This window comes from Dicentrarchus labrax, unplaced genomic scaffold (assembly GCF_905237075.1).
Source record: "Dicentrarchus labrax unplaced genomic scaffold, dlabrax2021, whole genome shotgun sequence".
NCBI lineage: Eukaryota > Metazoa > Chordata > Actinopteri > Moronidae > Dicentrarchus > Dicentrarchus labrax.
The window spans coordinates 2,805,644-2,821,152 of record NW_026136723.1 but is presented as its reverse complement, the minus strand read 5'-3'; the positions used below and the strand labels follow the sequence as shown (position 1 = coordinate 2,821,152).

The following is a 15,509-nucleotide window of genomic DNA, read 5'->3' as shown; positions in this document are numbered from 1 at the left end:
GCCAACGCAGTAATGGTTTTGTTCAGATGTTCGATACGTCTCCGGATTCGTGTATAAAGAGCGAGAGTCTGCACACAAGGGGCGGATGGTGGGTCAGATACAGGACTTTCACCCAGGAGACTGAGGTTCGTGTCCCATGAGAAACTAGTCGCCTGAATCCGACTGTGGTGGTTTCACATCAACGGCGTCTCATTCAGACGCTGAAGGTTGTGTGTCGGTACGAGAGGCCGAGAGGATAAAGCATCACAACGTGTAGATTGAACAGAAACCTCAAGATTAAAGTTGAATGTAAAAGCAAACATAATAATGTAAATCTGGTTGATGGGATGTCTCACTGCGTCTGACGGACAGGAGACTTACAGTAAATGTCAACATGTCCTCTGCAGATTGTTGGACACCGATGCCTCAACAGTGCAAATACCAGCCGTCTACACTGAGGTTGAACTCGAACACCTCTGTGTGCACAACTTTTTATGTGTTTCTCTGAGCGCGTGCAGCTCTCGGAGGACGCTGGAGCTGCTGCTGCATTATGTTTATGTGATGTAACACAGAGGCAGCCCAACGTAACAAGCAGCTCTCTGCAGTGATTCAGCCCAAGGTCGTCTGTCAGCAGCGTTCGGGGGTGCTGTAACACTTTTCACCAACGCCGCCCCGGTTACATAACGCCGTCAGGACCCAGCGGGCGCCACCTTGACGGGGGGGGTGGACTACACGTTGATCAAGTAGAGCTCCTGTTTGGAGCAGCAGACGGCGGGGAACTTTTAACTCTCTGCACATTAGAGCAGACTGCTTTTAATAACACTGCGAGGACGGGCGCCGTATGTCACAGGTCGGAGACTAACAGTCCTCTACGGATCCAAATCACTGCGGTTCTCCAGAGACGCCGTGGCCCACTTCTGTTTGTACCCTGACCATGATGTGTTACAGTAACCAAAAACACTCTAACGCCTGTTAGCGAACTCGTGCTCACTCCTCTGCACACACTTGACATCACTTGTAGTATTAACCTTGAACGTTTGCATTACCTCGCAGTGCGTGTTTTTAATCATCGTTAAAATGTTCTACTTCACTCTGCAGATCCATTGAGCATCAAACTGAATGAAAAACATCGGCCTTTAAAATGGTTGACAAAAAAAAAAGCATTACTTTGTGCAACTCAACCATGGATGCAAAATAAAGAGAAAACGAGACCAACACGAAGCAAAATTCAGGTTTTATTTCTATAGTCTCGATGAAGACTACGGTTCGATACAGAAACCTTGTATGATCTACTGGAACGAATCAAAGAGCAGATTGAAGTGCCCCGTAAACTGTCAACTGAAATAGATGCAACAGAGATACATACAATTATTAGTCTATGTACTTGGCTCTGGTAGCAGGTAGCTTATCGTTAGCCAGTAGCTTCTTTAAACACGGTTAAAATGCAGAGTTTAAACAAGTTTTAACAGCCAGCAGGGGGCAGCTCTACAGGCTGCAAACAACAAACCTGATAGTATCGAGTCTTATGGAGAAATGAGTCGACTTCTCAGTTGATTTATTCCCTCAGTAAACAGTTTCCTGATGAGTTTCTGGTCTCAGTCTCTAGTTTCAGTCTTCTTCCATACAGCATGATGTTCATTTAGTAACTGATGGTCCCATTTAGAGTAAAACAGACCATAAAGCAGGGTATGCTTTAGGGCGGGGCTACCTTGTGACTGACAGCTCATTATCAGTGAGTCCGTCCAGCTCAACCAAACTCAGATCAAACTGTCAAACAGTGCTGATCAGATATGGATCCAGATTCTGTTGTTGACTATTTCTCTCCTCAAATCTGTTCACAAACATATTTTACTGTTTATCTGGAATACCAGATCCTGTGTGAGCAGGCGAGCCGCCATTGTTTCCTAATACGGACGAGTTGAAACTGAGCAGCCAATGAGAGCAGCTCAACTCGCAGTACATGACCTCCACTGGCCCCGACTAACCATCGTGGAAACGACCGAAACGCCAAAGCGGTTCTCCACACACTGGAAAAAACCCAAATGATACTGAACCTTAGTCAAGACTATATATTATTATTATTATTATTATTATTATGTTCTTAATATTTCAGAAAACAGACTGAATCTGCTGAAACAGAAATTGATCCGATCATCCATTTAAACTGCGACTGCCCTCAAACTGATCATCAAATTACAGCTGATTGATTCTTCTGATTGGTTCAGGACGACTAGTTGGGGATTTAAATGGGATTTAACATGTACAGAGTCTGGCGAGCGATAAGGAAATCACTGTTAGAAAATCATCAACAGCAGCTAAAATTAGCACCTTTAGAGGCGCCGACCTGTAGATGAATGCAGGGAGTGAATATGTAATGCAGCCAGACTGTATGGACAGACTCTACTGGAGCCAGAGAGACTCAGATTGCCGTTAAGAGTCTTTATTGTGAGGAAAGAAGCAGGTTTTCAGGGCGACTGACTCCGAGGGTCGAACCACTTTAGTCTAAATGTTAGTTTTTGTTAAAACACTCGTCTGTCGGAGTGTTCTTACGCCTCATTAGGGCAGCAGCGATGAAAGGTGGATTGTACATTTTCCAACATATTCTTAAAATGTCACAGCCATGCAGTCGAGTTTTAAAAAGCTCTCCGGTGTAAATGTTAGCACATTAAAAGCACAGGCTCAGCGGGGTGTCCTGACACTGTATGCATTAAACGAAGAGTGAACTGGGCACAGTTTAGACTGATCAGTATAATACACACAATTAGTAAATGTCACATTCATTTTTTTTTGAGTGAATATTTTATGTTCTGAACTGAACATTTGTGCTTTTATTTTGAAATCTTAACACCCAAACTGAGATTTTAGACTTATTTTGGCGGGTATCAGACATCTAATTTATTAATTTACACAGAAAAAGACAGAATTTATCTGTTTATCTCTGAAAACAGGAACTTAAGGATACACTTTTGTCTGTTTGTGTGTCACAGGAAACCTGAATAATCTTACATATCTAACAGTTACTGTTTATGTTAGATGGTACAAAGTGTCATACTGATACATTTGGCACCTTTTTATCACCGAGGTCTTCCACTGCTGTTCTTTAAATGTTCCTTATGTGTCCTATAAAAGTCTGTTTTAATGCTCCTGAACTGTGGAACTGGCTGGATGTTACAGAACGACGAGCTCAGTGTTTTAAATCTCTTTAATCGGGCTTTTACTTTGGAGTTACAGTCTTTAGTTTTTAGGTATTAATCTTTATTTTATTTTATTTTTTGATGTTTTCCATTTCATTGTTTTTATTGTATTCATTTAGAGCCCTGCACAGTTTATTCCTTTATGGTTGTTTTGTTTGTTTTTATGTGTTTTAATTTATGAAGCATTTTGTATGAAATGTTCTGTATAAATAAAGTTTTTTCATGCTCCAGGTTTCATATATCAGACTGTTTATATTATATGTATTACATTATGAGCCAGTACTCTTCATTTAAGCAAAGAGTTGATCAGAAGTTGCTAAATATATTAGATTATTGAGCTTCAGAGTCGTTTTTGAGAGCTGTTTACAGAACAACTTTCCGAATACGGATATTTTATTTGTTTGGTATCATCTGTACTTATACTCGCCCAGCCGTAGTGTGTGTGTGTGTGTGTGTTTGTATATTGCAGTTTTTTAAAGTTACCTATACACTATTTATCCGTTCTTGTACTGATGCAAAAACAAACACTTTTAGTGGACGTACTTTGGGTGCAGTTGTCCCCAAGGATTAGCTACCGTTACGTCGCAGCTTTTCTCGTCTCTGTGAATAGAAGGTTGATTTCAACCCAACCAGCATCGGTGATGGTCAGAAAGACTGACTTTATACAACTATCTGTTAAAATGACTGGTTTGTGAATGGAGTCTGGTGGGTCGTAGCGGCCACTGTTTTGATCTGAGATGTGACATCCACGTGAAGTCAGAAGAAGCATCCTGTGATTTCTGAGTGAATGTTTGGATGTTTAACGCTGAAGGAGCGGAGATAATTACATCCCTTGAAAGCGTAAGCTATTAGTTAGAGGAGGAATGAATTCTGACATGAATTGTGGCTCCAGCTGCTGATAAAAAGACAAATCAACATCCATCTTTTATTTTATGGCTCATTTTATTTGACTGTACGCAGATTTTTCTCAGTTAAACAGTATTTTCTTCTGTCCTGAGATAAGTTTGCTTCACACTGAGCTGTGTGTGAAATATTTATCTGCTCAGCAGCATGACGTTCCTCCCTAAATGAGTAAGTAGACAGACGAGTTCAAGGAAATCTATTTCTTAATATAAAATGAATGTATCTCTCCAAGTCTTTTCATTAATTTGCTCTATTCCTTTGAGGCCAGACAGCCTGGACATTATTGATCGGAAAATGGTTATTACAGCAGCAACAAAGAGTAATATACTGTTCAAACACTAACTGGGGGAAAGAATATATTCATAGGAACATCAGTGGAAAATGAAAAGGTCCCTTAATTCACCAGAATGCAAACTCACATCAGTAAACATTTTCCTCGTGTTGTGTCCTATTTAAAGCGCTCTGTTGTGTTTGTGTGTCTTGCTCTGTTTAGCTCTGATCATCTGAGAACTGAACCATCTGTGACTGAAAAACCTTCACTGTGAAATTTCATGTCCTGACCAAATGACTTCCCCCGTGAGTGAGATTTGTTACAGCGAGCGAACCAGAGTCAGATTTAGTTTTATTCTGTTTTTTGTCTCTTTTTTGCAAAGCTCACACCAACAGTTTCTAATTGTTTTATAATCTGAACTCCAGACATGAAGAAAGCAGCGACTCGTGGACAGAAGGAAGTCCACAGGAACAACAAACAACGAGAGCCGGCTCCAGTATAGGAACCGATTTCTTTTCTTTTAAAAGAATAATAAAGATACAGTTTCTGGATTGGATTCATACATTAGAGCTAACGGGACCGCTGCGAGTACAGTTCTGCGACTATCCAAATAATGAGACTCACGGTTAAGTTGACTATTACGGAGCCCTAAGAGAAATAAAACCTTACTTTCTGATTCCTGCAGCTCGTTATGCATCCATGACACAGACAGGAAGTCCTGGACTCACACCTTACTGCCCGAAGGTTGGCGCTCAGAAACGGATCATACGTGATGATTAAGAGCGAGTTTATCCGTATGAGTTTACACATCGTTTCCAGCCTTTAACATTAATGTTTCCCATCAGCAGCGACTCTTAGCTGTGTTTTACAATCTCTCCCATTCCAGAAGAAACGCTTCGACTCTGTACATCTATTACTCACTGTTGTAATTTCATTTCGAAACGAGACAGCCTCCAATTAAAAACCCACCACTTTATCTCCCCCTGCGCCGCCAATCATCTCTCTCAGCTCCCCCGTAAAAAGGCTGCCCACGTACGACATAAAAGTGCGAGGCCTGACATCTCCCCCTCGCTCCTCACCTGACATAAACCTTGACGGCTCATTCTCGCCCGCCGCCGACAGCAGCCATATCCGTCGGCCGAATGGCTTTTCAAACGGCGCTGATCGAGTTTCTAACTGATGTCATCTGGCGCGTAAAGACATGATGGATGCTGCTCCCCGTGCACGGCGAGCGGAGGACGGGCCGAGGGGTGAGGTGAGGTGATATATGGGTGTTGGCATCATGTAGGTTAATAAACTGAAGTCACACGGAGACAAAAGGGATGCGGGGATACGCTGCTGACACCGATCTGAGCTCCTGATATCATCTGACGCCGTCTGGGGAGAATTTACGGCTCCATCAGTCAACGGAATGTTCTTAAATTTTGTTTGAAATCCTCGCCTTCCTCGTCCGTTAGCGCTCGCTGCGTCTTTCACTCGAGGACGCACTCGTTATCGCTCTCTATGTCTCTTGCCCTCCCTCCCTCCGTGTCTCTCTTTGTCTCCTCGGCTCAGGTCATCAGAACATCTTCATACAGTAGAAAACAAAGCAGCTCGCTTTAAATACCCTCAGAGTGAGAGCGAGTTCCCAGTGGATGCACATTTCACATCAGCTCTGATTCCCACTGAGTCCTACGACCAGAGTTTATATATTAACAGGTTCATTGTCAGCAGCTCTCTTTGTGGTGTTTTGTGGTCTTTTTTTGTCCTCAGCAGCCATTTTGTGGCCATTTTGTGTCTCTTATTAGTCGTTTTGTGTCTTTTTGTGGTCGTTTTGTGTTAAAGACATTATCTTGTCTTTTTGAAACTCCAATCTGAATGCTTTGAAGAGTCTGGCAGTGGATCAGTGGTGTGAACCATCCAAAGTAATCTAACATAAAATACCTCCTGCTTTCTGTGAATATAGCTCTACAGCCTTCATCTATTTCTATTCTTTCTCCAGTCTATTTTCTCTCCCGTCGCCTGCTTCGAGTACAACATCGCTCTGGTTTCCTCCATATAGACACAGAAGTCTACAATCTCTTCCTTGATAACTAAGCTTTCATCAATATTCTCTACAGGATCACATGAACAAAGACAAAGCATAGCGTCTTTTGAACATGCTTCATTCAACATGCATGTTGCCCTTTAAGTGTGTGACGATCAATCAGAGAGAAATTAACTGACAAGGCCAATTTAGTACTGCAGTATATACATTTAATCCCGGCTCTCAGCAGGACGGAGACAATTTCAATCTTTACACTTTGTGTGAGAGAGAAATATAATTGATCCGTCTAATCACTAACTTTGACCTACGCGAACGTGAATGACGAATAATCGATGATCTCTTAACTGTGCTCAATACTCGTCTACCACTGCTGAGCCGAAACATAACACACAGCTGCTGTTTCTGTTCCAGAGTCGGTGGAGTCGCGGTGCATTTGGATGTGAAAAGGTGCCGCAGATGTGTGTGTGTGTGTGTGTGTGTGTGTGTGTGTGTGTGTGTGTGTGGGTTGCAGCAAACATTCCCATTCGGAGCGATATGAAACAGACTGAATATTTTCCCTTTTGCACTGCCTGCAGTCTGGCACATGAAACACACACTCACAAATACACACATGCACCTACACACACTTAATGCTAGCAAACAGACTGTGTAGTTAAGAACACACACACACACACGTGATCAAACACTCACACACACTCACTCACACACCTGCAGCCTCTCGCCGCCGCTGATGCTCGTGCATAACAAACGTCGCCTCCATCAGGCGCCGCTGTCACCCGCAGTGACAACAGCAGGCTAACGCTCTCTGGAATACAGCACGCATACATTACAGCTGCACACACTCGCTCCAGCTTCAGTCTGATTATCTTTCCACCCACCACTCAACATCTGATCGTGCTGAGTCCCATAATAACACGCTCCGTCTCATTCACTCCAACGCAGGAAGGACACGTTGTCACAATTATGCCTTTAAAAGCTAGCAAAGGTCAGAACAATGCTGGTTTTAAGTCTGAGCGAGAGTGACGTAAATCAATTCTGCAAACACGTATTCGTCATCCAGCGGGTGTGAGCTGCCAACAAGTTTGTTTCCCCTCGCCGCCATCAGCTCAGTGCTTTCAGTCCTGTTGGTTTTCTTTAAGTGCGTGCCTGTAAACGTCTGCTGTCTAAAAACTGAAATATTCAGTTCCACCATGTGGTTTAAGTGGCGACATGCCGCCTGAGAGGTTGTTTGTGAAAGAGTGCCGTCGGCAGCACTTAAGTACACATAATACGCATAATCACAGCAAAGAACGTCCTCGAGGGGAGCCCTTTCCCAGCTTTGATACAGCACTTACAGACGCATGTGCAGTGGCACAAACCCGAGGTGTCGTATATAAGGAAGGAAAAGGGAGAAGATGAGAACAGAAGGAAAGGAGGGGAAAGGATTTTTCTTTACAACTTTTGTCCTCTTTTTGTAGCTTTTCACAAACTTCCCTGCTCAGATTTTGGGGATGCAACAACAAATCCATTTCATCGAAAACCACCACACTTAAAGTTCGAGCAGAATCACTGTAAACACATGAAGACTTTGTGGCTTTAGCAGAGGATGTCAGCTTGTATTTACAACCATTACAGTGGTGGCCCAGTTCACAAAGAAAAGAAAATCGAAACGTCCATTACTCACACTGCAGCTTTCCAACTGTCTTCTACAAGCTCAGAGTGCTTCAGACACACAGATCTGTGGCTACATGACGCTCCATGAGGCTTCATTCAGTGCTTCTGTTAGTGGTTAGCATCGTGTGCAACATAGAAGTTAAACGTTTGTTCACTCCTCTTGACTAATAAAAGCTGGAATTGTGACAATAAACCGAAGTTGGGACGAAGTCAACTCCAGAAAGTCCTTGTTTTTCGAGTAGAATATGTTTACAACCTTTAATGTTCATAAAATGAATTCTTTTTCTCAACGGAACATTTCTGCAACTAATTTGGAAACCGATTTGTCATCTTATTTTGTGTGAAGTGAATGTAAGAGTAAGGGAGGGAGGGAGGATCATTGCTGTTAACTCAGTGCACACTTTTTAAATAACACACCAACCTTTTATCTTGAAAATACTCGATACCTTCCTGCATGTCCAAAGATTGAACTCTGAAGTCATTGGTGTTAAAGTCGAGTTGTCTTTTTGATTATTTTTTTTTAAATCTGAAGACATCAGATTTTGGGACTCGAGTTCAGAACTCTGGACTGAACTTGAAGACAAAACAACAAACTAAAGAGCCGACAAACCCTGAAAGAAACAAACCGCCTCACCATGGTTTGTTCCAGTCAATTTTCAGCTTACTTCCATGTCTGTCCAGGTATTTCTTGGTGAAATAAAGGTAATCACTATCCAGTGAGAAGCACGTTGTCTTCACTTAAAGACTATTTTTACAGAGGACAGATCTTCGTCACCTGAAGCCTCAGTATCAGAAACCTCAATGATTCAATAATGTTCCTGCAAAGAAGCTACAAATTCTATAAAGTTGATGTTTCACACACAGAAGATCTTTACAAGATTAGCGCCACCAATCCAAAACATCCGCACACAATCCGCCCTTCTGTTCCTGAGATACGGCGCTGAATAATAATTATTTCTTCTAATGTCACAGTAACGATGACTTTCAACCACCAAAATCGAATAAAGTCATCATTGAGTCTGAAAGAAATTCACTCAAATTGTTCCTGAGATGTGGCGTTCACAAGAAACCGAGAACATAACTTCCTCTGCTAACGTGTATCAGCAGCACGGAGCCATAAAAATATATTTCAGTATCAGAATCAGCTTCATCGAGTATTTGAACACTCAGTTACACACTGTTCCAACCTTCACTCAACCTGATAAACAGCACAGCAAGTTCCATACTAACATCTCTGCAGCCAAACATCCACCGATCCACCAGAGGATCCCGTCAGCGGCACGTTTCGCCTCGCCAAGGCGGGAAACGTACATGCAATGAACGAAGGTGTCGTATAAAGAGAGTCAATGTCCGTGTGGGGGGGAGGAGGAAGTTGAAAAGACATACATCACATAACATAACTTATCAGGAAGGAATGCTGGACCACAAGTTTGGTGTGTTTTGGCGTTTATTTTGATTAAACCAAAAAGGTAAATTAATTTAATGATCTCTTCAATCCGGTTGAATAAAAAAAAGACTATTTGGAAAAGTGTCTGAATGTTTGGAAATCAAACTATTTAATGATTTTGAATGTCCCACAATAATGTTTTTGACTGAAAATAAATTAATAAACAATAAATATTGATACATGTGATTTAAATCAGCTTATTGGTACTGTTGGGTCTCTGTAATTAATGTTAAAGAGTTCGGTCTAGACCTGCTCTATTTGAAAAGTGTCCTGAGATAACTTCTGTTATGAATTGGCGCTATACAAATAAAATTGAATTGAATTGAATTGAATTGAATTGAATAGTCCTGCGACACCTTTAAGTCTCTACTCGATGAATATGTCTCCACCTCCGCCCCTGCTGTCAGGTAACATTGGTGCTTAAATCCAAACCAGCTCCCTCAAATGTTTTCATCCGATCTGAATCAACTACACGTGAAATGAAATCCTTGCTGTCGATCTGACGCTGCAGGTTGAGTCCAACACGAGAACCTGAGAAGTTCCAGTGGCTGCAGGCCGCTGAGACCCCCCCAACGTCAGACGCAGCAGCACACGGCTCATTCACGGGGACAAGCTGATGAACAGCGTACGGGGGGGGGGGGGCTGGTTCCAACTCAACCCAACAATTAATAAACATTTCGGCTGCAAATTGGACCACATGGGACGTTTTAGGATGTGAGCACTTTTCATCTGATGAATAATTGATCATGTGAATGAATCAACTTCCTTTCTGGTTTCTGTGTGTGTGCACGTGTGTGTGTGTGTGTGTGTGTGTGTGTGTGTGTGCACGTGTGTGTGTGTGTGTGTGTGTGCAGCAATCAGGTTCATGGTGCCACTGATGTTCAGCTGTTAACACCGAGCTAACTGTAGCATGACTGGCGTTTATCAGGCCGATGCAAACAGGCTGCTGTTGTGTGTGTGTGTGTGTGTGTGTTTGTGAGACCTTGTGGATGTCTGAATGTATTTGCTGTCATTTTTTCTTTGTTTTTATCGGGTTGAGGGAGTTGAAGGGGGAGGATGATGTTATGGAGGTGAGTGTGTCAGTGAGTGTGTGTGTGTGTGTGTGTGTGTGTGTGTGTGTGGATGAGGCAGCGGAGTGATGGATGAAGAGAGGGGATGGAGGGATTATCGGGGTTCAACCCCCCGACTGTCGATTTTACGTCAAGTCAGACGGCTCTCAGCTTCAGGCACCGAAGACTTGATGACTTCCAGTTTACAACACATGAAATTGCTTCTTTTGTTCATTATTCGTTACACTTTATTCTCGTAAAATTTATTTATTTATTTTCCTCTTAGTATGTGTGCAGTGTGTGTGTGAGTGTGTGTGTGTGTGTGTGTGTGTGTGTGTGTGTGTGTGTGTTTATGTGTGTGTGTGTGGTGTGTGTGTGGTGAGTGTGTGTGTGTGTTTCTGTGTGTGTGTGTGTGTGTGTTTGTGTGTTTATGTGTGTGTGTGTGTGTGTGTTGTGGCTGATGGTGCAAATGAGTGATGGTTGCAGGAAAGAAGGGCGAAGGAGAAACAAGAAGATGGGAAATGTAGGAGCTCAGGAGGTGAGTGGTGGATGAAAATGAATGAATAACGAGGAGGAGGAGGTGAAGAAAGAGGGAGCAGAGGAGAGCAGGAAAAGAGCACCCCCCCTTCTTCCTCCTCCTCCTCTCGACCCCCCCCACTACCTCCATATTCCCTCCAACAATCACACACTCACTATCACACACACTCACCCATCTGCTTCTCCTCCTCTCCGTGGGCGAGCCGGTGAACGGCAGTCGGAGTGCCGGCTCAGTTAGTGCCGGCTGAGGGCTGGAGGAGAGGGAGGGAGGGAGAGAGGGAGAGAGCGGTAGTCCCTCGACCGAGTGAGAGAGCCGGCACAGACGTCTGCACCGGAGAGAGAGAGAGAGAGCAGGAGGAGAAAAAAAAAGGAGGTGCAACAGACAAAACACCAGCAAGCAAACTCCTCCTCGTGATCCAGAATCAAAGGTTTACTCCAAATCCACCTGAGAGTTCACACACACACACACACACACACACACACTGTCGCAATGACACCGTGAGCCTCCTCGGGCCGACGGTGCGAGAGGAGAAACCAACACACGGACCTCCAGCACCTCCTCCTCCTCCTCCTCCTCCTATTGCTTCACCTCCTGCTGCAGTTTATCCTCTTTATCCAGTGGCTCAAAGAGAGAGAGAGCGAGCGAGAGACATACAGGAAGAATAGCTTTTCTTCTTCTTTATTCCTCTTTTATGATCCTCCTCTGCTGTGCGCTCCTCTCTCCGCGTCCTTCAGTGTCGGACTGCTTCACAGCGCAGAGAGGCTGGACTGCATTCAGCTCTCTCTCTCTCTCTCTCTCTCCCTCCCCCAACTCCAACCCCCCTCCTACCTCTCTCGCCCCTCTCTCTCCTTAGCTCCCCCCCTCCCCCTTCAATTCAATATCTCTCTCTCTCTCTCTCTCTCTCTCTCTCTCTCTCTCTCTCTCTCTGGCTGTCTAACCATGTCCCCCTCCACCTGCTCGCTGCTCTCCAACGAGGCTCAAGTGCAACGCGCCCCGGCTGCGTCGCGTCACTCCACAACCGGCAATTAACGCCAGCAGCACGCGCCGCGCGTCATGTGACATGAAAGACAGAGAGAGGAGGAAGAAGAGGAAGAATTGGAGGATCCAGAGGAGAAGGTTTTCTAGAGAGAGTTCACATGTTGGGAGGTGAAGCAGGTAAAAGTAGCTACTCACTCACATAATCAGCTAAATGGTGATTCCCATTTCTGCCACTAGGGGGGTTTGATGAGGTGGTGAAGCAGCGTGGGATCATGGGAGTTGATCGTGGTCAGACCTCGAACCCGATAACTTTAGTTTTTACTTTCAGTGAGAGACGACAAAACCCTCCATATTGTGGAGTTCACAACAAGCGGAATAATAATCGGAGTCAGTCTGCGATGTTTCTGTTTTTAATCCGATCGCAGATTTAAAAAACACAAACGAAAAATACGAACTTGCTAACATTATATTAGAGAGAGGACTGAGGCTTAAAGAGTTCAATGTACAACTCTCAATGTAGCTTTTATATATATGTTTGTTTCTTTGTTTTAACATTAGGAATATTTAAGTTTGTGTTTGTTTGTTATTTAAGTTTTCACAATAATAATAATACATTTATTCTGTATTGTTGTCATTTGAAGATACAATGATGAAGACGATGTTAATTTCCTCTACACACAATTTGATTTGTCTGCACAGTAAACAGGTGAAACTCTGTGTGTGTGTGTGTGTGTGTGTGTGTGTGTGTGTCATCCTTCATTATGTGCTGTTGTGCAGTAGGTACACACACACACACACACACACACACACACACCACAGATAAAGTAAAAGTAATATTCTGTTAATAAACTGTTCAAACCTCAGAGAGGAAACCTGACTCAAGAATTCCCACATGACACACACACACCTCCACACATCCAATAAAGTCCACAGTGTGAATGTAAACAGTGTGTGTGTGTGTGTGTGTGTGTGTGCGCGCATGAGTCACTGCATAAAATCTACATCTTAATTCAGTTTCTGTATTTCTGAGAACCAGAATCGTATTTTTTCTTCGCCTTCGGGGCAGAAACACGGAGCTGAAACCAGAACTTCCAGAAGAAGAAACCTTGGTTCAGAAAAGAGAATCCGCCTGCTGTCGTCTAGACATCAGGAGTGAAAACCAAACAATGTAATATCACTGTTCATTTAATATTTATATTGTTAGCAGCCTTCAAACACCATTTCCCACAAGCCCGAGTGCCACAGGCTGCTGGAACTTCTCTCACTGCACCAAGACTTTTCTTTTATACTCGGTACAGATGTTCATTAAGTGTTTTCGGACCGTTCTGTGGACCCCCGAGACCCTCAAACATTATTTCTGTTTGCATTCCCACTGCCGACGAAAGCCAGGCGGCGGTCGTTATAGCAACGTCACATAGAAAGCCTGAGCCTCGCTGTCAGTGGTTGCTGCGTTGGCTCATGTATTGGACCCATTAACGTACTAAAGATTTCCGTTTTAGTCGACTGTTAATCTCGCTATAATGAACTAATTATTGTTATTAATGAACAACGCTGCATTATTGCCACTACCTGCTCCCTGACAGCTGAAACATCCTCTGTAACGTCACTTCATCGTCTCGTTGAATGACCTGCAGTCTTTCTGATGGCCAGCAGGGGGCGCTCCACTGGTCGGATAGTATTGAGTCTTATGGAGAAGTTGAGTTATGAGCTCAGTAAACAGTTTCCTGATGAGTTTCTGCTCTCAGTCTCTAGTTTCAGTCTTCTTCCAGACAGCATGAGGTTCATTTAGTAACTGAAGGTTTCTATCAGCGAGTTATATTTTATGTATATTTCATATTATATGAACAGTAAAGAACAGCTGATAAACTGAACAGTGAACTCAATAACTGCAGGAAGGTTGTGTAAAACCAGAGATTTGGATGATTATTTTAATATTTCAAGGTCTGAATTGTGTGTTTGTTATTTTTTAATCATCATACAGACGATCCAAACTTATAAAAATAACAATTCATTTAGTTCTTCACAGAAATGAACTAACCCCCGAGCATTGACGACCTCTAGTGGAGGTTGTGACCCCCAGGTGGGAACCACTGTTTCAGGGTGGGGCTACCTTGTGATTGACAGGTTGTTCACCATCCGTGAGTCCATTCAGCTGAAACTCACTCTGAGCTCATGAACCTCCCCCACAGCCTCCCCCCCCCGACCCCCCCTCTAACACTGTATCATCTCTGTCTGTCTCTCTCTACGTCCTCATCTGTCTCTGCCATCTTCTTGTTCTCCTCTCTCTAAACAGAGGGCTCCCTGGGGTATACAGTGTGTCAGAGCAACACACACACACTGCACACACACTGCACACACACACACACACACTCTCACATACATACACACACACACACACACACATACACACACACACACACACACTGCACACACTCACACACACACACACACACTGCACACACACACACTCACACAACACACACTGCACACACTACACCACACACTACACACACACACACACACACTTCACATACATACATACACACACACACACACACACACACACACACACACACTGCACACACACACACTGCACACATACATACACACACTGCACACACACACACACACACTGCACACACACACACACACACACACACACACACACACACACACACACACACTCACACACACACACTGCACACACACACACACTGCACACACACACACACACCTTCACAACATACACACATACACACACACACTGCACACACACACACACACACTGCACACACACACACTGCACACACACACTCACACACACACACACACACACACACACACTCACACACTCTCACATACACACACACACACACACACACACACACACACACACACACACACACACACACACACACACACACACACACACAGCACACACACACACACACACTCTGCACACATACTAAGAGGAAAAATAAATAAATAAAATTTTTACGAGAATAAAGTCGTAGTAATACGAGAATAATGAACAAAAGAAGCAATTTCTTCCGAGTCCGTGTGGATCTTTCTTTGAAATAGAAACAGTCGTTTGTGTTTCAAAGTCCTGATACTGAGAATAATTTGAAGTATTTCCTTATTTGTGAAACCGATACCAAAGTATAACTTCACAAGATGCTCAACATTCCTCATTTTAACGCAGCGGGAAGATAAAATTACTACTTTATTCTCGTAATTTCCCAAAACAATAAATCCTTTTTTCTCTCACTCTGGCCCAAAAACTCCGTCGTAGGATTCGATGAGGAATCAGAAAAACCTTCAGAGACTCAAACTGTCTGACAGTAGATCCACTTTAATGTTTGAGTACGACGAGAAAGAGAAATAAATAATGAATGAATGAAAATATATTAACATCACTAACATTATACTTAACATAAATAAAGAAATATCTACATTTTTATATCATATAAA

General features: G+C 43.3%; 1 protein-coding gene across 3 annotated transcripts in view; it reads right to left on the bottom strand.

The window, feature by feature from the left end:
* The window catches only part of LOC127357970 (glutamate receptor ionotropic, kainate 5-like), a 177,487-nt gene extending 165,636 nt beyond the window's left edge, over positions 1-11,851 (bottom strand). For 2 of the 3 annotated variants that reach the window (XM_051390656.1, XM_051390660.1), the window contains exon 1: positions 11,232-11,851. The gene's annotated coding sequence lies outside the window, so the exon portion shown is untranslated. The remainder of the gene's footprint in view (positions 1-11,231) is intronic. The other variant, XM_051390659.1, reaches the window with a different exon arrangement.
* Positions 11,852-15,509: the final 3,658 nt, after the last annotated feature.